At 37.2% G+C, this 25,150-nt stretch overlaps 1 protein-coding gene across 3 annotated transcripts in view; it reads right to left on the bottom strand.

The window, feature by feature from the left end:
* Nucleotides 1-25,150, bottom strand: part of lpp (LIM domain containing preferred translocation partner in lipoma) — a 189,790-nt gene that overhangs the window by 130,479 nt on the left and 34,161 nt on the right. The window lies entirely within an intron of this gene.

Below are 25,150 nucleotides of genomic sequence, written 5' to 3'. Positions count from 1 at the left end.
CTGTCATTGAGGAACTGCTGCAGGTGTTTCTGCTGCATTAATCTTTCATACCCACCAAGGAAACTATCAAACAAAACCATCCAAAGAGGACCACAGAGAGTACAGAATTCTAACATAAAATGGCAGGGTTCAGAGATTTTTTTTTTTTTTTTTTTTTTTTGGAAAAGCATGACATGCTTTCTAGTAAATCATCTTTGTGGTTGGGAGACTGAATTGTATGTTGAAAACATACACAAAACTGCAGAATTTGATCTGGCAGTGTTCATGATCCTCTGCTCTTGAAATGCTGCAGCAGCTTCAATAGCTTTTCTCTTTTGCTTTTCTTTGCATAGACGAATACTCAAAGATGTATGGGTGACTGACTCCTGTTACAGGAGTAGACTCAAGTGGATTTTACTTTTCAGAATGTAGAAAGTAATTAAAAGCTAAGAATTTAAAACTGGCCTGTGCTCCAGTAGTTTTTACTAAACATGATATAAACTGGGTAAATAGTGCATTTGTTGGGGACTATTTTCAGTTGTGGATTAATACACAGCTGATGCTCTAGCGAGTATTTAGCAGCGGGACAGTGTACGTGCAATTGACTCAAAATAAATTTCTACTGTCCAACAGTGGGACAGACGTTAAAGATCTATCAGGATTTAGTTACACCGAGAACACATGTTAGAAGAGTCAATTCATTGTTAGTTTTGGACTTTTCAAAAGAGTAGTAAAAAAGTCACACAGCACTAACAAACAACCAGTGTCTGAACACAACAGTGTCTTTAGTTCAGATGAACAACTTAGTAGATGTTAGGTAAAATCTAAAACTAGCCTGTACATGAGTGACTGGATTATTTTCGCAAATTCTTTTACAAATGGGGGTAACAGTTAGGAAGAAGTGTAGCAGGGTGTTGGGTCATTTTTAGGTGACATTAATATGTCAGTGTGAAGGGTTACAACATATTATCACTTATAGCTTATATAGCAGACTTATATCAAACTATAAGTTGCCTGTTTACACATTCAGCAGATATAGAGCCACATTTTGAGTCATGTTTCTGTCCACTTGGTAAATGTAAGAACATAAATAAATCTCCTTCTAGCTTTGTTTTGGTCTCCACCAGTTCCTCAGGGAAGAATCTGTCTCTTTAGCAGCTAAATGCTCCAGTAAGTTTACCACCTAGCCGCTAACTGTGTCTTTCTACTGTTTGCCAAAGGGCAGTAGTGTTTTTAGAGCTTTTTTTCATGGTCATGATTTCTAGAAAGGGAATCTACTGCTGTTCTATTTTTCAAATGTATTTTTTGGTGCCGTGAGCACTGCAAGCCGGTTGCTATCTAATTCCATTATATCCGAGACAGGGCAGACATATCCCCAAAACTCGGCAACTCACACCATTACCATGTAGATGGAAAAATAAGACTACAAGCCACAGGAAGAATATGTATTTTTTATTTTTAGGTGAACGGTCCCTATATTACTGTATGAAAATGTTGATTATAGCAGCTTTAAGGGTATGGCTACATTATTCAGGAGTATATCATAATATTTTATGCAGGTACTGTACATGTGGTATATGAGCACTGAGACAGCGGACAGGTCTCTGTCTGTCCTCAATGGGTAGTATTTTTGGACTCTGCTGATCATATCATGTGTTCCTCTTAAAGCTTATAGGAAAAAGTGAACCAAGATTTAAAGGGCAATTATGCTGCTTTTCTCCCACCTTGTGTTTCGTCCCATGAGTGGAGTTCAGTTAACTACACAGCCCTTGGTTCACTAGGCACCGATCAAAACATCACTTCAAAAAGACACTGCAAAGATGAAGATGGAGATACACTCTGGCTGGCAGATTTTTCATACCAAATAGAGGGGCGGTAGGCAACTGGGATTAGCACTCACGGTTCGTGACGCAACGTGCGGAGGATCAGCCATGCGGATGAAAACGCTTTAAAAATTAAAGGTTCCCATCTGCAAGAGGCTGCTGCTGAGTCTTCCCAGCACTGGACTTGCTCTGCTTTAGAGGCCTGGTTGAATGGCTGAACAGGTTAATGCGACATTACTCAAACAAGAGCTCGTTCCCCGCGTCCCGCTGTTTGGAAACAAGGAAGAGCAAAGAGTTCAAGTGGTCATTATGGATCGGGAAATGTTTTGTGCAGATGGGTAAATATTTGAAAGTGCCGGAAGTCTGACACCACGCTGTGTGTTGACATATTAATAAAAGCAAAAAGCTGTTTTGGACCTCTTTCAAGTGTTAAAAATTTAATACTGGGAGCGTAATACCAGTGCCAGGGCATAAGAGGACTGGGCAAGTCAAACATCATGTTCTGAAACATAGCCACTGCAAACAGCTCAGCTACATGACAAGATCATCTCAACACCAGGAGGAGCGAAGAATGTGATTTTATTACTGAGGCTTCTAATTTAGAGGCATTACATTAAATTCCAGTAGTTTTTAATTGGTTTAAGAGACATTCACAATTACCATCTAGGCATCATTACTTATCAGTAAAGAATACAATGAATGAAAAATATTGTTAATTATGGTGTCAGTGTATTGAAATATGTTACACCCATACTGTTACATGGTGAACAAATGGCATTTTACTGACATTATCTGTGCATTGATGGCAGTTCTTTATCACACACAATGACCTAGAAATAATCCACTAAACAAATTAGAAAAAAAGTAAGTAAAAACATCACTTTTAAGTCGCAACACAGTGAGAGGTCGTGGTGAGTCCTCAGAGGGATAAAAAAAAAAAAAAGAGGGCATTACTTGATAAGAGGTATCAGATATTACGTTCTTGATTAATTTCATGTCTCACATTAAGATGTGCTACAGTCAGAGCCAGCACCTCTCAATAAAACACATCATTGTCTAAACTGTACAAAAAGATTTTACTTTACTTACTTTCTGATGTTAAAAAACACTGTGTCTACTTTGTGAACTTTTGCAACTGTAAAATAATTTCTGTAATTTATAATTTGTGTATTTTAAAATATAAAACTGAGGTGAGGAGTATTCAGTTGGTTGTAATATTCAACCTCATATAGACGCCACTAAATCCTTCACACTGGTCCTTTAAGGTTTTTAACCGTTGGTGGTGCTGTGTTGTAATGTCTTTATAAGTTTATCCCTGTTGGCCCTGGTTTCATTTCAGTTATGTGCAAAGAAACTTCAGCAAAGGCACTGAAGAAATGAAAATGTTATTCAGCAGGTTTGTAGGGATGTAACAATATACTGAATATCAGGATACCAGAATAAAAAAAATGTCTCAAAAAATGTTTTGCTATATTGGTTTGTATTGTGTCCACACATAGGGACTGATTATTAAATACTGACATTTCTATGAGCATTATATCTGTTATAAGTAGATTTCTGAAAACTCATTCAAAGGTCTGATGTACTGTAGCCATGTAATTTGGGCCCACAGTCCTTAATTTGCTGATCACTGGCCTACAACAACTGATCAAAGGAAGAAGAGGCAGTCACACCAGTGACTTTACAAAAGTCTGACCTAACTGAAAAAAAAGAAGGTTTTTCTGGAGTCTAGATACATTACAGTCAAGCTTCGTCTCTTCTTCACCTCTTCACCTCTAACACTAACAACAATCCGTCCTGTTTCAACACTCCTGTCTCAGAGTCACCTGCTGTAAGTCATTCCTCTCACCAACACCGGCCACTTAACACAAACCAGCCATGACAACAAGGAGTGAGAAAGCTAGCAGGCAAAATCACCTTTTTGTTGTGTCAAAGCAAGTGTGCTCAGAGCTCAGCGAAGAAGAGGGTCTCAATCACAACTCATCGTGTCTACACTCAGACAGTAACCCGACGAGAGGGGGCCGATCCCAGACTGACTGAAGCTGACGGGCAGCAAGTGTTCCCCAGGGAGGCGAGAACAAACTTGTTGGGCGGGTTGCAGCAACGGACCTCTCAACGGTTACGTCTGCTTCTACAGACCTATCAGCGGTGCAACAAAGTGCTCTTTGTTTCATATCTACCAACAAATGCCGTCTACACAATCAGTTTGATAAATACATTATCACATGCTTCAATTATTTCTGACAGGACAGAGGCACTTTAAACTGTCACTGGGTGGACACTTTAAATTGCAAATTATTCTTTCATCCTTGACGGGAACACTGTCAGAACGTAGTTCACAGCTACAGCCTACCTGGAGTCCCTTTTAAACACAAGATGAGCTCAATTTGTTAAAGGCCAGAAAATTTCAGACCTATTTGTACAAGAAGCTATCAGACAACCAGAGCAAAGCCTGTCATAATTAGCTTAATTACATAGAGGGATAATATGAAGGTTAATCAAATGATAAACATGGCAAATAGTGATTTGTTTTCCCCATTAGCTATTGTGAAGACCCCAACCAGTTGATAACCATTACAAATGAGATTTAGAGCTGTGACTACTACAAAGAGTAGAAACCCCACCCCCACCACCACCCCGCACCACCTCCCTGAGCAAAGAAGAAGAAGAAGAAGAAAAAAAAAAAAACACATAATAACGGGTGAGAAATGAAAAGCTAGCTGCACTGCTTTCATTTAACTGTTTAGACATCATGTGAAATGTGTTCTCAAGTTGAAAATAGCTTCAAGGTGTGAAGAAGCTCTGCTACTGTACATCTGAGCCTACTTAGGTTCATTACAGAAGCCCCATTACATTTCCATGCAAACTGGAGGTGTTCAGGGTGCCGTTATCAGGTTTCACTGAATGTTCAAGATATGATCATAGACATCTGAGTCTCTAATTTCATTCAGTGTTTCAGTCTTTTTTAATGTGTGTATTTATGGGTTAACATGTGTATGTTTCTGTTTAAGCATGTATTTATGCATGGGTGTGTGGATGGATTACTGAATGGGACTACTGACCCAAGGGACCACAAAAAGACACTAAATGACTGCAATGAGACTCAAAATAACAACAAAACAGAAACAGAAAACAAACAAAGAGACCCAAAATGACCACACAGAGAAACACAACAACAAAGATATTAAAAAAAATCCACAAAGAGACACAAAATGACCACAAAGAGACACTAAATGACCACAAAGAGAGACAAAATGACCACAAAGCGACACAAAACGACCACAAAGATACACAAAACGACCACAAAGAGACACAAAACGACCACAAAGAGACACAAAATGACCACAAAGAGACACAAAATGACCACCAAGATGCTAATGACCACAGAGAAACACCAGCCAAATATGTGTCTATGCATGTGTGTGCAACTAAAAGAGTATGACTGTGCAGATATCTGTGTGTCTGCATGCATGTACTGTACAGTACACATTTTTGTTTATAAATACAAATAGGTTTACCTTTTTTATGGTTTTGGTTTATGGATGGGAGACGCAGGCTGAACTCTGATGATGTGGTACAAGAAAATATTAAGAGCCTAAAGTAAGGGAGATATATCAATATATATACATTAATTATATTAATTCAATTTTTTGTTTTTGCATCATTTGAAAAACTTCTGCATTGTGAAAATCAAAATGTGCACAAAAGGTTTATTTGCAGTCTAAATATTACACAGAAAATAGTCAGCTACATTAGCTGTCATGACAGTCCAGTAAACTGTGATGTGATTGGTTATACTCTGTGCTAACCTGCTGCAGTTTACAGGATAGCCATGACTCCTGGTGTTTGGACAATCTCAAAGTGAATTTAACAGTGGAGTATAAGAGGAAGAGACTGAATACACTCTATGCACACTGATCTCTCATTATCTGGTTACAAGAGGTGAAGTCACAGGAGTCAACAGTTTGTCCCTACCTGCTGGGAAGCTAACGCTAGCTAGTCACCAAGGTCAGATATAATTCTGAGGTCTTTTCAGGAAAGACGAACAGCGGCAGATGAATTAGTGTGTAGACTCTCCTGCTCCATCTCTGCTGAAACTGATTATTAAAGTGGATATATGTTCTCTAGTTTGAAGCATCTCATACTGGCAGTTAATAACTATGCAGGATGACCTGTGAAGTGTCAAATAAAGAAGACAGCCTTGCAGCTGGAACAGTTTTTAAAAAAACTGTTGTTATCCCCCTGCCCTTGCCTATGAAAAAGATGCTATTATGCTATTAAATAACAATTACTTTGGGATGTGATTCACAGATATAAAACAGGTATTTTCTGTCCTTAGCAACAGAAAGTTTTATTGTTTGTGTGTGAGGCAAAAACAGAACTTTTAGGTCTTGTTACTCTTGCTACCTCTTGATACCATACGAGCCTGTACATAATTTGAGATCTGCAAGTGGGCAGAGGCTTTTTATGTGTTCCAGAGTCTGGGGGAGTCTCTCTCTCTCAAGTAATTGTGCTCAGTTTAGTACAGTAATTTCTACAGCCATTTCTAACAGCGATTCTCTCCATGGGAAGAGTGCTCTCACAAATCCCTCTTCTTTCAATCTCTACTTCACCTTTTTTTGGCCATCACTTTTAAGTTTTTATCTGTGCTGATAAATTGAACATGTTATAAAATTCATACACAAAAAGAGGTAAGTTTGAAGGGTCAGAATGCTTGCTGAGAAATTCTATTATTTGAATATACTCTCTGCGCCTCTTTTGAGCTCAAGAGTGTCATCATTCATTCCAAATTACAGCCAAAAACAAGAATTACATTCCTGTGTCACCTAGGCATAAAAATACCACTTATTCCACTAGATAACAGCTATGTTTATTAAAGTAACACCTCTAAACTTCCTAACAAGATTTGCATGACTTTTCTGAACAGCTGTTGAGTAGTTTACTTGAGTTGTTGGCCTTTGCTCCCTAATGACAGCAGCACAACTTTTCTGTAAATATGTGAATCTGACTTTAATGCTGACTGACAGCTTGTATTGGCTTGGGATATATCAAATAGAATTGGATGGCTTGCATGACTGGAGTATGTGCTCCTTGATACTGCAAGTGGTAAGATGCGACGTCTCAGGAGTTTATCTTATCTGAGTCTCAGGAGGTTACTGACTGACAGCTGTAAATATATCACAACACAACCTTAACCATCTCCCGCATACCTCTGTGGTAGATAGCAGACTTGAAAAAATATATTTGCATCAACAAACAAAGAAAAGATCAGTATATTTCACATTTTCAGCAAATCAATAGCAAATGACAGAAGATGATCTACCATCACTTGATTGTAATGGGTCACGTTCTGCTGCAGAAGCATACAGGGATGGATGACATTAATGCCACACCTCTACATGAGAATTTAACAAAGCTAATGCAGTTTCACAAAGCTGTAGATACATTATTCAAAAAAAACATTAAACATTATTAAGAATAGAACTAAGTTCAGGTGTTCAACTGAATAATGATGTTCAGAAAAAAAAAATGAGTAGTACATCTCATTGTGTAAGGCAGCAAGGAATTAAATCCTGTATATAATCCAGGCGATGAAAGGGCAGAACATTAGAGGCAGACGTTTTATTTAAACTACAGCATTTACATTTCAAATTACGATTTTATATTCTAGGTTAACTTTGTCTGATCAATTGTGACCCTTTTTTTTTTTTTATCAAAATACTGTCCAATGCTCTGCGTAATTTGTAAGGTGCAACTGAAAGGACTTGCAGACAACAACAATAGAATTGGGCAAAACATTTACTTGAAAAGATAAGAAGAAGCATGATAAATAAATTCAATTATACTTTAATATGAAATCAGTCATCCAGTATCAGAAACCAGTCAACAAGACTAAGAGTCTACACCATGCTAGCAGCAATATAAGGCTGCACTTGAGATAAATGCTCACAATGATAATGCTAGCATGTTGATGTTACACAGCAAGTGCTGATTTTGCATGTTAGCATGCAAACATTTGCCATTTAACAGTAAACACAAAGTAGAGCTGAGGCTGATGGGAAGGAAACACAAAACTTTCCTTTCACCTTTAATGGTTAATTACTTAGTCATGAATATATAGAAATACTTGCAAGTATTATTATATAAAAAGTAAATATATCATTCTCTTTTTTAATGTTGGAACTGGCCTAAACAGTTTGATAAGAATCTGGCTATAATATATACTTTTCAAAAACAGAAAGCACTGAAGATTTCCCAAAGCCTGGCAGACTAAGTATTATATTGGCCCACATCATCAATTTCTTTGGCCAGCCCTCAATAAGCATTTCATGCTTCCTGTTCTAGCATATTGCACTTCTGTGTACGGCAAAACAAATAATGTGTGTGATGAGCGATTCAACATCCAAACTGCCTTGCTGAGCAGCTTAAGGGACAGCATTGGTCCTTGCCTCCAAAAATGCCAGACAGCTGTGTTGTGCCTCTGACAGCTCAAAATTAAATCAAACTGTTAATCCAGAAACTACAGAGGTGACAATGAAGGACCATTATTCAGCGCTGGCCTATAGCAACACATGTCACTCTCGGATAGGTAGCTAATAAGTGCCTTTGGCTTTGGAACGGATTGGGGCAAAGTCAACAAAGTAAAGCTTATCTGGGAGGGAACAACAGCGAGCAAGAGGAGCTGCAGACTTGCCTTAAACAGATAAAACATCACATCGAGCCATCATTAATTGGCCTCATCTGACAGGCATTATCCTAGGGCCTCTTATCGCAGCAGAGGAAATGCTTATCATACAACAGGAAGCCTTTTTTGACGTAGCTACCTGCGTGGACTGAACGAGGGGAAAAAAGAACATGGTACCATCTTCAACCTTGATGTGTTAATTGCTGCCTTTCATTTCAGAAGCGAGCACTTGATGTTAAGAAGTGACTCTCAGCAGGGTCTGCTGGTAGACTGATAGAGGAGCTGCTCCCTCTATTTTAAATATTTGTTCAGTGTGGTGGAAGCTGTCCTTCTACAGATGTATAATAAAGCAAAATGGTGAAAAGTGAGAAGGCTTAGATTGTAGCAAACATACAATATAGCTGGGCGTTTCAAGGCCAGTCTACGAAGTTAGTCTAGGTGATAATTAAGTTGACTGGGGTTTCTCTGTATATAAAAAAAAAAAAAAAAAAAAAAAAACACACACACACACACAAAGACTCTCTAAAAACTTTCTGAAATGTAATTTATGAGGATATGGACAGACTGAAATCCTCATCTCATGAGAAAAGTATGAACTGCAAGAGGTCACATTTTACTGTTGGACAGAGTTAATTATGATCCTGAACTCACAAACAAGTCAAGTGAGTGGCCGTACGACCGTAAGTGCTTGTGCTGGTGAAGACTGACGTGATGAAATATGATAAAAGGGAGGCAAGTGTGTAATTTGGGGGATCAAACTGTCAGCTGTGTGTATCTTTATAATGGTATGTGTGTGGTGCAGGGGTTGTAAATCAGTTTTGAATACATGTTTATTTAAAACCAATGGTGACTGGGATGGATATGGTTATCTCGCTGCATTTTTAATCACGTTTAGAATGGATCTAGTCTAATCTTTGTAACACCACTATGATATGATGCCCATGTACAATAGCACTATATTGGATTTAAAAAAGAAGAACAGATAAATACCATCAGTATACTATTTTATGCACGTGATTGCAAATAGGGGAAGTGTTATATTATATCTTATATTTTATTTGGAGCATCAAATGATACAGTGCTACTGGCTTCTCTAGTCAGTTCTGACTTTGTTATATTGCCAAGAGCAGACAGAGTTGCAATCTGACGCAATCCAAGATAACTGCTCTGTTAAAAGTCTTCTTTTGTGATGGGTATTATCAGTAGGCAATTTAAAAGGGGTAGGGGGGCAATACCACTTTTTAGCTAAATGACCAAAATGCATCCCCTCTGCCTGACTGATCCTCTATCTGATTGAGGGTTGTGCAAGTTAGAATCTATGTCCCAGTACATGGTTCTGAAATATCAGTAGCCTAACTGTGCTGTGTACTGACAAATCCATGCTACTGTGCATGAAGCATGGATTTGTAATAGCAAGTTTTCTCTGAGTCCCCCCTTTCTGTCAGTTTCGTTTGGATCCATAAAATGTTCTAAACTCCGTTAAAAATTATAGAACAGAAAGAATCCTTCACTAGTCACTGGGGGAACAAAACAATTCAGGTCTAACACCACGGTTAAATATTAAAACAAATCACCCACTGGCAATGATGTTGAGGGCTTTTGCGTGTTAATTCAATTGGATGCTTTAGAACTGAGGTTATTGTTTGTGTTGTACTGGACTGCATCACATTTAGTTGTTCGTGAGGTGTTTCTGATTCTCTACCTCCTTTGTGTATGAAAATACAGAGGACAAAAAATAGAAACACCTCAATATAATAAAACTGAATTTAAACAAAGACATTACAGGCATCATAAAAGCAGACTTTATGGCAGTTTTTCAGTTGTACTGAATTGCAATGAACTGTTCAAGGGTACCTATTAAAGTGCCTATTCAGTGTATTTTTACACAATTATTTGGCAACCATGATAATACATATGAACGTTAGTTTGAATGCAGGGATTTCCCCTGATCCAAAAGGTGATAAAACAGAGGTGTGTTATTTTTCTGTGTATTTTCCCAGTTCCTCATTGACAAGAAATTGTGAAACTCTGCGACCTCACGGTGACTACCCCACCATAATATTACAATGAGTCTTTTTTTTTTTGGTCTTCTTTCTTTCTATTTGTGATATAGGAGGTCTGGACTTTTGATAAGAATACTGCAGGAACGAGACTCAAAAAAAAATGAGTTCGCTCCTGTCCTCTGGTCTAGAAGTCAATTAGTTTTTTGAATGGGTTTTTGGTTAGATGCCTGAAATACGGTCTGTGGTTAAAACAAGCTTTAGAAATTTTCACATTTTGTTCTACGACATAAAATATGCCAGTAAATGCCCCACTTGTGAATTTTGGAGTTTGATAATAAGTGGCTAATTGAGATTACAGAGGCAGTCAGCGGCATCAAATGTCATCATGCCGAGCAAAAGTCACTTTACTGATGATTTTTACAACTGTGGTGTTGTTCGTTTACAGCCTAACTATGTTTGTTTTTTCGCTTTTACACTTAAAAAAGCCTAAAAGTGGTGTTCATTTTGGGAAGATTATCTGGCTGAGCAAAATATGTATCAGAAACTTTGTTTGCCACAGAGGTTAGTTTCTGCACTAATCCAAAATTCAGTGAAAAATTCTCACTGGTTTTCAGTTGAGGGAACCAGGGTGATGCCAAATTTACCTAAAAAAAAAAAATAAAAGTCCAAAATAGTCCATTCAATTTAATTTTTACAGACCTTAGTTCATTTGTAAAAAAGTCTGTATTGACGGGAACCAGATCAGAACTAAAAGGTAAAAACGGATCACCTTTTTCCTTTAGTGTGGACCCATTGAACTGCACTACTGTGACTGGAGAGCAGCAGTTATTATGACATGAGCTTAAGTGCAACAACTGATGTGCATTAGATCTTTTTCCCTGATCTAAAAAGATATCAGGCTAAACATTTTTTCACCTCTGCAGTAGTATTGGTTTAGTAACATGTACAGAAATTCCATCACTGAAGCACAATAAAGCTCTGAAGTCTCAACTTTGATGTCAACGTATAATCTCTCCGACATCCCAAACACTGTGAGATCTTAAGAAGTCAAACTGAATTAACACAAACCTCCCAAGGAATATGTGTGGGAGACACCGATGAAATTGCAAAAGAAATCTTTTCAATAAATTGACAGTGAGTGCAGCCTCCAATAAATATTCTACTTTCTTTCTGTGTCAGTTCTGCCTTTGTTCTATTTCTAAGAGGTGACAGAGATGTGTAAGCTCCCATTTATGTTTCTAAATTCACAGCAACACCGCTATGCATTTCAAAATAAAAGAAGCATCTCTCAATTATGAACACATCATTACAATTAGATATAAAAGCAACATGTTCTAAGAATGTGTCACATAACATTTCTCCTAACTAAGCCTGCCCAATGTTGTGGCTCAGAAAAAGGTGAGGTGACACATTTCTGTTCACCAATCAGGATTTAGCAATATTTAAATCAAAATCTGATGACAGCTGGTGGACTAACAATCAAATCTGATCCAACCACACCCATATATCCCTGATAAACCAGATTAGATTATTAATTTTTGACTGTTAAACTATTAATAAATAATAGCTAACAATGTTTTTTACATAACTTTAACTTTGACTGTTGCACATTTTGTGATAAAATATTGAGGAATACTTAAAAATCTGAAACATGGTTTGACATTAACCATGGCCAGATGGCTGATGGCCACAAAAGTTACTCTGTGGCCACCAAATATTCCATGCAGGTGCCCCCTTGAGATCAAGTTTCATCCCCATATTACAAACCGTCACCAACACAAAGTTTCAGTTCCACAACTCGACTCCTTTGTGCTTTTTAGTTTAAATATTCTACAGCAAACAGTGCTCCTTGCCAACTAGTTAACAATATATCTGGACCAACTGAAATGTGGGGTTTACTAAGCTGACTCAAGCCGCTAACATAATCATTACAGAGGAATCAGAAACACAAAAGGCAGACCATGAAAAATAAAGAAACAGGAGTGAAACTTTAGGGGTGAATGGAATCAGAGGTTGAAGTGGCTAGAATATGACACATCTAAAGATGTAACATACTGCAATGTGTGCCAATGTGTGTTTCTTTAACTAGCAGAGAAATTTAGCTCATTTTTCATAGAAAACAATGCCTTCAGGAAACACCACATCATAAAGTGACAACACAAGTGTCACAGTTAAGGAAGGCTGTGTTAAGTTATGTTAAATTGCTTTTCTGCTTTTATTTTTTTTTCATAAGTTTACATTTGGATTACCAAAAAAGTACTAAGGAAATCCAAATTTAGGGTTTGGAGGCCAGTGGGGTCAGTGCTCAAAACTATTAGCATCTATCTCCCCGTGAAATGTTTTGAGGGGCTTTAATGTGTGCTGAAATGACTGCACACTTGTCAGCTGTTCTTCCAAGCAGTCATACAACGGTAGAACACCGAGACAGAAAAATGTTACTGTCATCTACGCTCGGCAGGGTATCTAAGGAGAGGTTTATTTTTACTGTTTATTTCCTGCAAAACATCATAAAGCTAAGTGGAAAAGAACATCCTACAGTGGTTGTAAACAAGATCTTTGCAAAACGCCTGCTGACCAGATGCAACATTAAGCACAAAGTAACACCACTCATTGCTGAATAGCAACGGTGATTGAAATTCAACAGTGCACAGACGAATGGAAAGCAAGCAAAAACAGGAAAAAAAAGTCACAGAAGGTATAATCCCTATACTGTAAGGATGGTGGATTAGCGGATTTCTGGATTTCCCACAGTCACTGCCATATGCTGCTGTAGTTACACCTTTCCAGTCTCACTCAGTGGAGATGCTTAAACCTTTCAGTTAATTAAACCTCAATGAAGGTCTTCAAAACAGCTCCTTCAATTACAGACCCTTGGTAAGATGTTATCTACACAAATATCAAACGGAACTCTGTTGCCTCTTGTACTCTCTTAAAAAACTTTGGTCAATTTGTCATTCTGTGAAAGTAAACTGAGATATTTTCCACTTAGGCGAGTCTGAGATTTCCAAACCTTTTCATATCACAGGTATTGAGCTGTTATTTCAATGTTGAACACAGCTTATCCACCAATGCTACAATGAGCACTGCACATCTATCCCCTTATTCAAACTTCTATTGGGTTTTGGCTTGGGGACATAATCCCTTTCCTGGCTCGCTCACTACCAAAGCCACATAGAATCAAGTCATCAATAACACTTTGTTTACTGAATACAGATGACTTTGCTCAAGAATCCCCATAGCACAGCCCGGGATATAAAGACATGAATGGGTGTAAGCTCACGACAATTTCATCTGAGCTTTTTTAAATACTTGAGCCACCACTTAAGCAATTGCAGCAGACAGAGATTTCGCTTTGCAATTGTGTCCAAATCATTCGGGCTTGGCCCCGATGAAAGAGGCGGACAAAAAGCCAGGGTGCTTTACCCCTTTGTCTTGTCTTACAGGTATTGCTTCAATAGTACACTCTTTTCTTAGGAGCAGAAAAAGGCCCAGTGGGTTGGCAGGCTCAGCGCTGTTTCCTTCACCCTCTCTATATTCTGCAGCGCTGGACTTCAAGACCATGGATACATAACAATGAGGAGCTTTAGGTCCATAGCTTCATCATGTCACACTGAGCTAGGGTTTCCTCATACACTCTTTAACACACACAATACCACTGGCTCAGCTCACTGTAAGGTTCTCAGCCACTGTGGGAGACAGTTATTACTAAAACTACAATCAGCAACAAAGAGCGTGAGATTGATTACAAGCTGATAATCTATATTTATAGGGATACATAAAACAATACACAATTAACTAATGTATGGCACTATATTCACCTTATGCAACTCACTGATTTTTAGTTTGTTGCATTTCCTGTTATTTTTTTCTTAAAGGTCCAGTGTGTAAGATTTGTGGAGATCTATATGGCAGAAATGGAAAATAATATTCCTAAACACATTTTAATTAGTGTATAATCACCTGAAGATTAGAATTATAGTGTTTTTGTTATCGCAGATTGAGCTGTTTATACAAAGAAGGTTAGTGATGCACAACCACAGTCACTGCGGTTAATCCTTGGATTGGGCAGGCAGGGTCATAAAAGCAAATATTCTGATCAATAGTTGTGATGAACAATTTATTAATTTTATTAAAATGAATATAGGTAATATAGCCCACTTCAATTTTCAAACCACAGGAGAAGTAATGTTTGTTAAAAGCAATAAGTCTGTCAAAACCATTTTAAATTAAATACTGTGTGCAGCAGAGATGTCCTGGCCTTCACATCATATTCTATAGATGTAAGAAAACATTTTTGTATCCTACAGATCACTGCAAAATCACATTACAATAATTATGAAAAATGTATCACTCCCTCTAATATTGCAATTGCAATATCAGTCAAAATAATCCCAATTAGATTTTTTTAAAAATATCATTCAGCACAAATAAATAACAGATTGGTTGCGGGTGGGTAATGGGGTGTGTCTGCCTAATAAGAGAGACACCGTGTGCACATTTACACACAAGGCACAGCACTGTGACTTGTTTGATAGTTTAATACCGTTTCTTCTGGACAGTCTCCTCTGTCCTGTTAAGTTTGTAACTACAGTTTCTGCAACTTAAACATCCAATTATATTTTCTGCAGCAAAAATTACTGTGCAAATGGAAATTAAATGAAATTGAAAGCAGCTTCTAAATCATTAAAGTCATTTGTTAAAGAAAGCAGTCAGACATCAATACAACACACAATAAAGGAATAACCTGGAAAGTTTGAACTGCTCAACATAATTTTAAAATATATAATATATCATATAGAGATCAGTTGAGGTGCGGGTCTCTAAATCTGAGAAAATAATATGTTCAGGTGGGTGGATGATTTATGTGTACATGCTGATTCAGTTGAAGTCAGAGCCCATCCGTACCCCAGCCCTTCCGCTGAGTCCGCTATGTTGCAATGCCATGTTTCTACAGTATCCCAGAACGAACAAACCACACAGTGGCTCACACTGGTGTTTCGCAGTTCTTTTATAGTTGTATGGACACAATAGTTTGGTTTTACAGGCCTGGAAGGGGAGGGTGAGATGAGGTAGCTGCAATCTGCAAGCTGGCACTAGGTCCCACACACTGGCACTTTAATTTTTGTTGCTACTGCAGACTTTACACAGAGTTAGAAATTAATCCAGTGTGGGCAACACAGCATTGTTGATTTTACCCAGTACCAGTGGGTTGTTATAAATCTACATAACCAAAAACTGGACTGTGTAATATAACTAACCAAATGAATCCCGACTGTGACCCTGTATTGTGGATAAGGAAGTATTATGTCATCATAACATCTGTTATGATATCAAATTATTATAAACACATAATAAAACACTAATACTAACACCATCTGATGAGTCACTATGAATATTACAACAGCAATGTGAGCAGCTGATCTCAGCACTGTGCAGGAGAACTGATTCAAAAATATTTCTCACACTGTTCTAGTAGAAAGTCTCTAAATTTTTCCAGCTCTGGCATTTTTTAACACTGTGAAGCTGGTCAGATGTTTGCTAAAAGTGAACGCCAGGAGCAGATGTCCACATTCAAAATGCAACACATTACCACTTCTGGAAGTTAAAAGATAAAATGACTGTGTCAGAGTACTCCATTGTTGCAAAAAAAAAAACTCATGAGGTCAATAAGATTAGGTTTAATTTTACAGTAAACAGTGCGTTTGATTATTTTGATCCACACCAGAGACCACCACAACAAGATTTTCCTCCAGAACAGATGACGACTTTAGCTCAGGGATTTCTGACAGATCACTCTGACAAACATATTACAGCACAGATGTGTTTTTGTAATGTTTGAACATTCTTGAAAGGCCTTGATAGAACAGGAGTATTGAGGCGATTGTGTAAATCTAAAAATTGGAGACATTTGGACTTCTATGATTCATCCATGGATCACGTCTCAAAATAAATCAGATCTTTGTCGAGCTCCTGAAGAAAAACAAAGTGTTGAAAATCCTGTTTGGCCAGAAGCATCTGTGCACCATCGGCGGAGCTGGGTTAAATGCTTTGGGCCTCAGTCGCCGTGCCCGGTTGTTTGGACTCTTTATTTAATCTTTCACTTCTCCACTGCTCACTCCGCAGTGCTATGACCCCTGGTGACACCCAAAGAAGATTAATTGAAAAGCAAAGTTAAACTAGTTGTTTTGGACGGCTTTAGTCTTAATTGACTGATGGCTGTTGCTGTTTGTGTTCCAGCTGCTTAAAACCAAATCCAGAGCGCTCAGTGGTCCATCTAAAAATCCAGCCAGGGTATCTATGTCAGTCTTAATCACTCCGGGGTTGTCTTAATCTTTCGATCTTAAGCATGTCTTATTTACTTGTTTTCTGCTCCTCACTTTCCTTGTGGAAAGTGATAGCAGCTCAACTGAATATCATCTTGTGCTCCAGTTTCTCAAGGAAAGCTACAGTAATTGTTAAAGGATAGTCCTTCATCCTCAGTGTGTAAACAGGCGGTCTGATACCAAGCCTCAAACATATCTGCAGAGCTGTGAACAAAGGGTACAATTGCTCTATCATATGCACAGTTCAATACACCATTATTTTCCATTGCATTGTTAAGGCATGTGGGCCCTCCCAGGCAACAGAGTAGTATTGATTCAATGAAATACATTCCTGCTCACTGTGTTTGTATTCTAAATATGCACTCTGCTAGTAAGTGTCCCTGTGCCAGACATAAAGTTAACCAAATGATTGACTTGTGTCACTGCCATTCACTTAAGTCTAAAAATTAAGACTGCAAAACTACCATGTGACTGCCAGTTTAATCAATGTGTAACTAAACACACTGTAAGAATTAAACTGCATGGGTTTTATTTAGCTTTTTGTCTTTTTCCGAGACTGCATGCAGTCAAAAGCAGGTAGTGAATTCATTAAAAAGTAAATTAAAAAAAAATTGTTCTGGCTAAAACCTTCAAAACAGAAGCACACTGTTTAGCCATATCGTGTATACATTGGTGGAAATATGGGTGTTTGGAATATACTGCGTGTACAGATGGGGAAGTACAGGGTTATATGGCTTATGTGGCTTATGTAACAGCAGTTGTTTGAGAAGTTTCTGTGTATTTTTTAATAGTTTACATTTCATGCGAAACATTGCTACCATAAGTGACGAGAATGCAGCTGACCACAACCCGTGGAAATAGCTGTGATGTTAGAACCACTGAGAACATGAAACAGGAACAGCAACAGGAACTTTTGACCATAAACGTCTTTCATTTTATATTAACTATATATATAATTTTTTTTACATTTAATTTATTCATTTTCTTTTTAACTGTGCGTTTATTCTTCATGTAACAAGACAGTCTACATGTTGTTTGAAGTCCTCATAATGCTGGGGGAGAAAAGCTGAAGCATTTATAGAATCATTATTTTACTGGTGTTAAGGTAATCAAATCTAAACTCAGTTTGCTTAAAGGCAGCGTATTGCTGCCTATAAACAATAAAAAAAAACTCAAATTTTAAACAGCCAAAGTTCAGGCCAACAATGACGTGTAGTAGTCCTGTTTATACTACTTTCTGGAGGACATGTTTCACACTTGTCCAGATGGTATTCTGTAGCTTGTTGTAGCATAGTTGCCAAATAACAAATTGGAGGTACACGGATATGTACAGGCTCTGATGACAAAATTTACATGGAAAGTATAATTTTAACTTAATGAGGTGAGTCTGTGTTGGTTTATGCCAGCAAAAAGTGAATTGCTGTATGTGTCAGTCTGTAACAGAGTACCTCCCCTCGGTGCACCTGCTTGTGATAGCATCTTTCTTTAGAAATCACAAGCAAATATTTATTTCAGATGGTATGTAATCTAGCTCCAACCATTTGGCCATGTCAGCCTCAACCATCATAACTCACAGATTCTTATCTACTGCAGTCAAACTGGGCAGAAATGCTATAGTAAGAAATTTGGCATAAAGAAATGAAGAAAGTCAAGCAAGCAGAAAAGAAAAAGGAAAGATTACTCCTGTTGCGTAACTGCACTGCCAGCCTCATTCATCAGACCTGCCAAATTTGATGTTAATTAGTTGCAATCCCATGATAAAAGGTGCCACAACAGAGCTTTCTTGGGTCTTTGTTAACCAGTGCTTATGAATGTAAAACTCTTCAGGCTCCATGTAAGCAAATAGTATGACATTCATTATTGTTGTGTATATTATTTGATCCGAGCCATCCAACTGGGACACATTTAGGCTATCGCTGTGATTGCATCATGTTTATGTGTAAATGTGCTGATGCTAACAAGAAGCTCTACTTACTGACAATTAGGGCTGATCCAATACCAGTATCAGAAAATACTACCTAACATGCATAATTGGGTATCGGCAACATGCAAACCAATGAACCAATGTGAAACAATGAAATTTATTAGCCCTGAAACAGTGAACCTGTTACCCCCCAGCAACATCCCCTATGCCAGACTTTTATGGTCAGTGGAGGAGACAAACACCTGCGCTATCTTGGCATTTGATCACATTGCGTTATCGTAGCCAGCTCGTGGTAAACAGAAGGTCTCTGGAGTCTGTGTCAGGAAGAATCTGACTGATCAAGTACAATTTAATCGATTTACTATCAGATAAAAATCTGCAATATGACAGATAATTTTATCAAATAAAGATCTGCAATAAAAATATTTTCATCTGATATGTTAGGCTGTGTAATGCTGTCATATGCAATATGCAATATGCAATATGTTGTCATAGAAATAAAGCTTTGACTTAAGGGAAACAAACAACAATTAATTGACCATTAATTTTACCCATGATTCAATGAGGAAAGTTCTTATAATTTGCAACCCTATAACTGACTGATCATTGGTACCAACTGTACATAATTTCTGTTATTTAATTGTGAAAACACACACTCTCATCTCAGTTTCATGGTACTCCACTGTAAAACCAATAGTATGAGCGGTCTTTCTTTTGTGATTTTGAACTGGATTTGGGGTTGTGGGGAAAACAAAACAGATTCCAGTAGTTCGAAAATTTTCTACTGTGTGTTGCTAGCAGTTGTGTGTTCTGGCATTACCTAGCTACTAGTAAGGTCTGGCAGAGAGAAAACACACTGATAAATGACAACAGGCTGAATCGAGGGCCAATAGACTCTTTTAGGCCAATTCAAACCACCAAATAAATTAACCAAAAACGTGCCTTTATATTTCTGCCTCATTTGCATCTAAGGCACTGAATGTGACGTATAAGGTTTGCCTCTTAAAGCACAATTTGTGTATCATCATTAGCTGGAATGGAACGGGCCATATGGTGCTTCAGTCATTGGTAGCCTGCCTGCACATTGTCCCACACAGGATAAAACACAGCTCCACTGTGTCTTTTCATGATACATCACAGAACATACACCCAATATGTTCTATTTCAGAAGCCAATATACTCCAGTTTCATAGTCACAGCGAAGAGCAGGGCTTGTGGAGGACAACACTGGCCTGTTTGTAAAGGTCTTAGACAAACGGGAAAAGGTTATGACATAAAGCAGCATCTCTAAATTTTAATATGGAACAGAGACACTGAACAAGATGCTCTCAAAAGTTAAAGACTACCTATCATAAATATATTTTACTGATGAGATATGAGCAAAATAGAGACTACTTCAGATGGCATTTTGCTACGTAAGCAAAAAGCAAACACACTGATTTGGATAAGATGCTACATGGATTTCTCTTCCACTCTTGAAAGCCGTTTTAACACAAAATGCATAAATTCTGTTGAGATTATCAGGTTGGAAAAGCTCTAAAGGAAATGTGAAAAACCCTATGAATCAGGACTTACATTTATCTAAAAGATGTTACCTTACATACAGTGGGCTGGTTTTAGTTGAAATGAAATGCATGGCTGTTGAATGAGAGAAGAGGGTGCAACATTTCCTAAAGAAAAGAGGCCATAACATAATTTTCTTGAGAGTCCAGCAGCGGGCACTGAAGGATTTGTCCATTTACATAAAGCCCTTACATTCTCAAATGAGTCAAGGAAAACCGTTTGGCTGTAGCTCTCGTCAAGCCCAACAAAGAGTTAAGCATTTTAAATTCTACAGTGAAGCTGAACTGTTCTTGAAATTCATCTGGCAGCCAGCCTCGCTAGTCATCCGTCGATTTGATGTGTGCTTCAAGAACCTGGCCCAAACAGACAAACTGTGAGCCAGGAATCCAAACAAACAGTCTGAGAAACCAAGAACCATCCTTGGCAAGTTAAGTTTGTACCATCACTGTGGCCCAAGCATGTAAGGCGGTCTCCATCAGTCCACTTCTGTGCTACTGTGATGCTGGAACTGAGAAATGAGACCAAAATTCTGGGTGTAGGGTGTTACTCTTCTATTTGACCTAAAAATGTGACTAATTACTGTATGCAACATACTGAGTTTGAATCAAGCAAGAAAACTACCAGGTTTTTCTGTACGTTCTCCACAAAAATGTGGGTGTGTTCTATATGTTCATAAATCAGACGGTGCATATAGTGTATGAGTTATCGTAAACGTACGCACAAAGCCGTGGTGTTTAACGTTAGTGAGGTTTGTGGGTTAAACGCATTTCATTAGGATGAGCTTTCACTACTTGACTGCTCACATCTTTGCTCATGTTATGCTCAAAAGTCTGAGGAGTAACTGAAAGAACAAATGTCCAGCACTCTGCGGTGTTGCTGATAATTTCATTTTCAAAAGGGATGACAGAAAGGTCAAGCTGAATCGATACAGTATTGCTCTTTCTGTGAAATGACTCACCCTCCTGTCTTTAGTACAAAGCCCAAAGACTTTGTTCTGTAAATGATTTGTTGTCAGAATAAATCTGGGCCTCCCTATGACTGCAGATTAAGGTGTTAGCTTGTTATTTTAATAAATCTACACCAGGTAGACTCTCTTCTACCAGTGACCATCAGCACTGTCTACAATATAAAAAATATGCCTGCACTATAAATTTAAAATAGAAAAAAGATCACTCAGCTCATTGAGAATGTAAAAAAACCCAAGTGATTTTACCATCTCTGATGACCCTGACACATATTCTATCTAAATGCAAGTCAATAGTTTCCATGGCAATTTTCTACAATTCAATAGGGGGAAAAATAAAACACAGACATGGGCTCTTTTGAAGAATGCATAACCTAAATGTTAAAAGAAGATGACTTCTAACCAACATTAAAATTAATTCCTAACAAAGTTTTAATCTTGACATTATAGGAAATACACAGCAATACATATGTAAAGTCGCTGATAACAATGTACCTATGAGACGCTGTTTCAGTAGACAGAATTTCAGTGTCATATAAAACACATACTAATTTAGCTTTTAATTACACTAAAAACAATGGCTCACATTAATATATAATTATGACTATATTATCATCTATATATAATTATAATTTTAGGAAATTCAACTTAAACTGTTTGACATGGAGGACAAGGATTTACTTCATTACTGCACTAATATGCAGGTAAGATGATTGCTAATTAAACGTATTCTTGCATCAGTGTGAGGACAATAACTGAAACGAATTACAGTCTGTAAAATTAGTTTTTTTTTAGTCACTTCTCACTCACGTAGGCTGTTAAATTAAACAGAAAGTATAAAAAAAAAAGGCAGAATCACAATGAAATGACGAATGTGTAAAATTAACAGCAGCGGTGCAGAAATCACTTTTAATACTGGAGCGACGAAGAAACATTGTCATAGGCAAAGTTATCAGATATCATGTAAATTGATCCTGCTCATCTTCACTTTAGTAGCTGCTGAGTTAACGTTAGATTAGCTAAGGTTATACTGATGAACTTAATTAAAATATTGATTTGATGTGCTTAATATTATAACTGAAAAATTCAGACTGTTATTTAAAACTGACTAGCATTAACTGTTGGTCAAGACTTCTGACTTCTACCTGGTTAGAACGTATGTGGCTGGAAAATTACAAGTGCAGGAAGCTAATGCTACTGTAAACTGGTTCTTTTTTTTCTTGGCTTTTTTGTTTGTTTGATTCTTTTTTTTTTTTTTTTGAAAAGCAAAAGAATGCATGCATTCCTCTCTATGAGTGTCCAGACACCAGCTTGCCTTTACATAACAGCCAACCGTTTTATTTTGTAGATGAGCTATCTTGACAAATTAACATTGAAACAGACAATAAAATCTAGACATGAGTGGTCACTCTCTGATTTTGCCTTTTTTTTTATTGTTGGACAGTTGAGTGAAGGGATGATTTAGGCTCTAAGGAGGTCAAGAGGTGCACACGCTCAAAGCCTGTAACAGTTTCTTACTACGTTTATGGTTGTGATAGTGATGTGATAATGGTAGAGACAACTTTCTGGATACAGATTCTGCACATGTGAATATGACTGCAAGGTAGTTTCACTTGGCCACTAAAAAGAATCATAAAATAAACCATGCTCTCATGCTGCTTTATGTGTTTTGGTGATGTTGGTGGAGACGGTTGTCTCTAATAATTCATAATAAGCCCACAGTTTTGCCAGTTTTTGCCAATAAAAAATAAGCAGCTTTTTTTCTGCCCCATATCTCAGAGGGCACAAGTTAGCTTATTATTATTACTAGAAGAATAAAAGAGTGTTAATGAAAGCCGTAACAGGGAAGGAAGCTTCTTGGACCACCTGTTCAACATTTTCATATTCAGTGAAGTAGAGCTCAGGTTGCCATATGAGCACCTTACCATCTGTTTCAAAACTATACTGAATTTTGGTATTCAACCACTGTGCATGCTTTGCTAAACACAGACACCTCAGCTTGCTCATTTCACTGTCTGCAGTTGGTGCAATATACAGGCTTACTGTATTTACTGTATATTCAAATTTCTCTCAGTTTGATACAAAATGAGGATACAACAAACAACTGAGTGTAGCTCATCTGATGTCGTACATTTATATGACAGGACTAAAAAAAAAAAAAAAAAAAAAGAACAAAAAATCAAGTCTATACTTCTCAATTAGTATTAAAAACACACAAGCACGACTGCAACAGTGATGCAACTGCATCTTAAATCAATTATAGCAAAGACCATTAGTGTTATCAGGACATGCAAACATCATTTTGATGTGGCTGTTAGGAGAGTTCTCAGCAGCTTATCAGAAACATTGCTAACAAAGAGTCAGCTAATCAGCAGATAAAGACAAAGAATCACTGTAGGCTTAACTAATGCACCAAATGCAGATCTAATGTGCAGCTACAAAGTCTACAAGCACTGTCTTATTATTAACAGCTATTTTTATTCTGATTAATTACTTCTTATTATTTTCAAACCTACTTTTTTTTGTGTCTCTCCCATATTTCAGTTGCCACTGACATTACTAAACGCAACCCTTTTGTCACACTGACTGTCCAAATGCTTGAGTCCAAAACACTTACAGCAATGAGCTCACTAGTGTTTATTACTGTTTTGCAATAAATCTAATATGAATTTCACAATGCTCATACCCTTTCAGTGGAAAGTTCTAGCTTAGTACATTTTAGAAATTGTTTTGCACTTGTTTGTTTTGTTGTGTATGGGATAAAGGCTGTGCGGACCACAACACTTCCTGACCTGACGTGTATTTTTAACAATGTCAAAAATCACCACAAAGAGCCCATCTAGTCTTGCAGTGGTTTTATGACAATCATGAGTTAAAAGCTACAGTAAATAATGAATCATTTCTTATGCTGGAGGCGATGTGGGAACCCTGCAGAAATCTGGCTCAAGTCTGTCTGTGGACTAAAGAGCAAACTGGACAAAGATTTATTTCAATAGAGGGTGAACTGTTTTTTCCACGTTTTCTGTCTAAAACACATGACTTGTTTTTCTTGTAACCAAAGCTAATTAAATAAATTGAGAATGTATCATGGGAACACTGGCTGGACGTCATCAGGACAGCCTCCTACCCTTAACCAACTTTCCATGACATGACAAATGGATGACATAAGATGTCATAATATGGACACAATAAATTAATTCTGAATTTGCCATACATTTATAGAATATAAACTATAAATATGTAATAATATAAATCAAAAAATAAAATACAGATACATTTAAGAGCCTGACTAATACATTGGTCAGCTGATTATCATCAATATCAGTCTATATCAATATTGGCATATATGTTGTCCAATATGAACCTATATGACAGACAGCTTTTTTTAACTAAACATAATGCAGATTGTTTTTATTTGTTAGCTTTAAATCAGTATTCTATGTATATTTGATCCATTTTCTTTATTCAGGTTTAATATATAAACATATTTTGCCCTATTTGTGTTTTTTTAATAGTTATTTATAAGTATTAACCGGTGAGAGTTTACTGTTTCAGTGCCCTGATATCATTTTGGACAATAAGTTTTAGAGTAACTGTAAAATATCCTGCCTTGATTTCATATCCTTGTTAAGTGTTAACCAATTTTACGGGATCATTGCAAAAATGTGTTTATGTATATGTTCTATACTGAACATATGTACTGTATATTATATTTTGTAGAAAGAAATATCAGCCAATATATCAGTATCAGAATATTTTTACTTCCTAATATAAGTAACAATAAGTATTTCTGTATTTTCTTATCATAATTAGAGAAGCACACAATTTTATATTGTGTGCTTCTGTAATTGTGTATAAAACAATATTTTTTACGCAAAAATATTAT

The sequence above is a fragment of the Lutjanus erythropterus genome, chromosome 7 (assembly GCF_056507025.1).
Source record: "Lutjanus erythropterus isolate fLutEry1 chromosome 7, fLutEry1.hap2, whole genome shotgun sequence".
NCBI classification, from domain to species: Eukaryota; Metazoa; Chordata; class Actinopteri; order Lutjaniformes; family Lutjanidae; genus Lutjanus; species Lutjanus erythropterus.
Note: the sequence above shows the minus strand (reverse complement) of the source record. Positions and strands in the feature narration are given on the sequence as shown.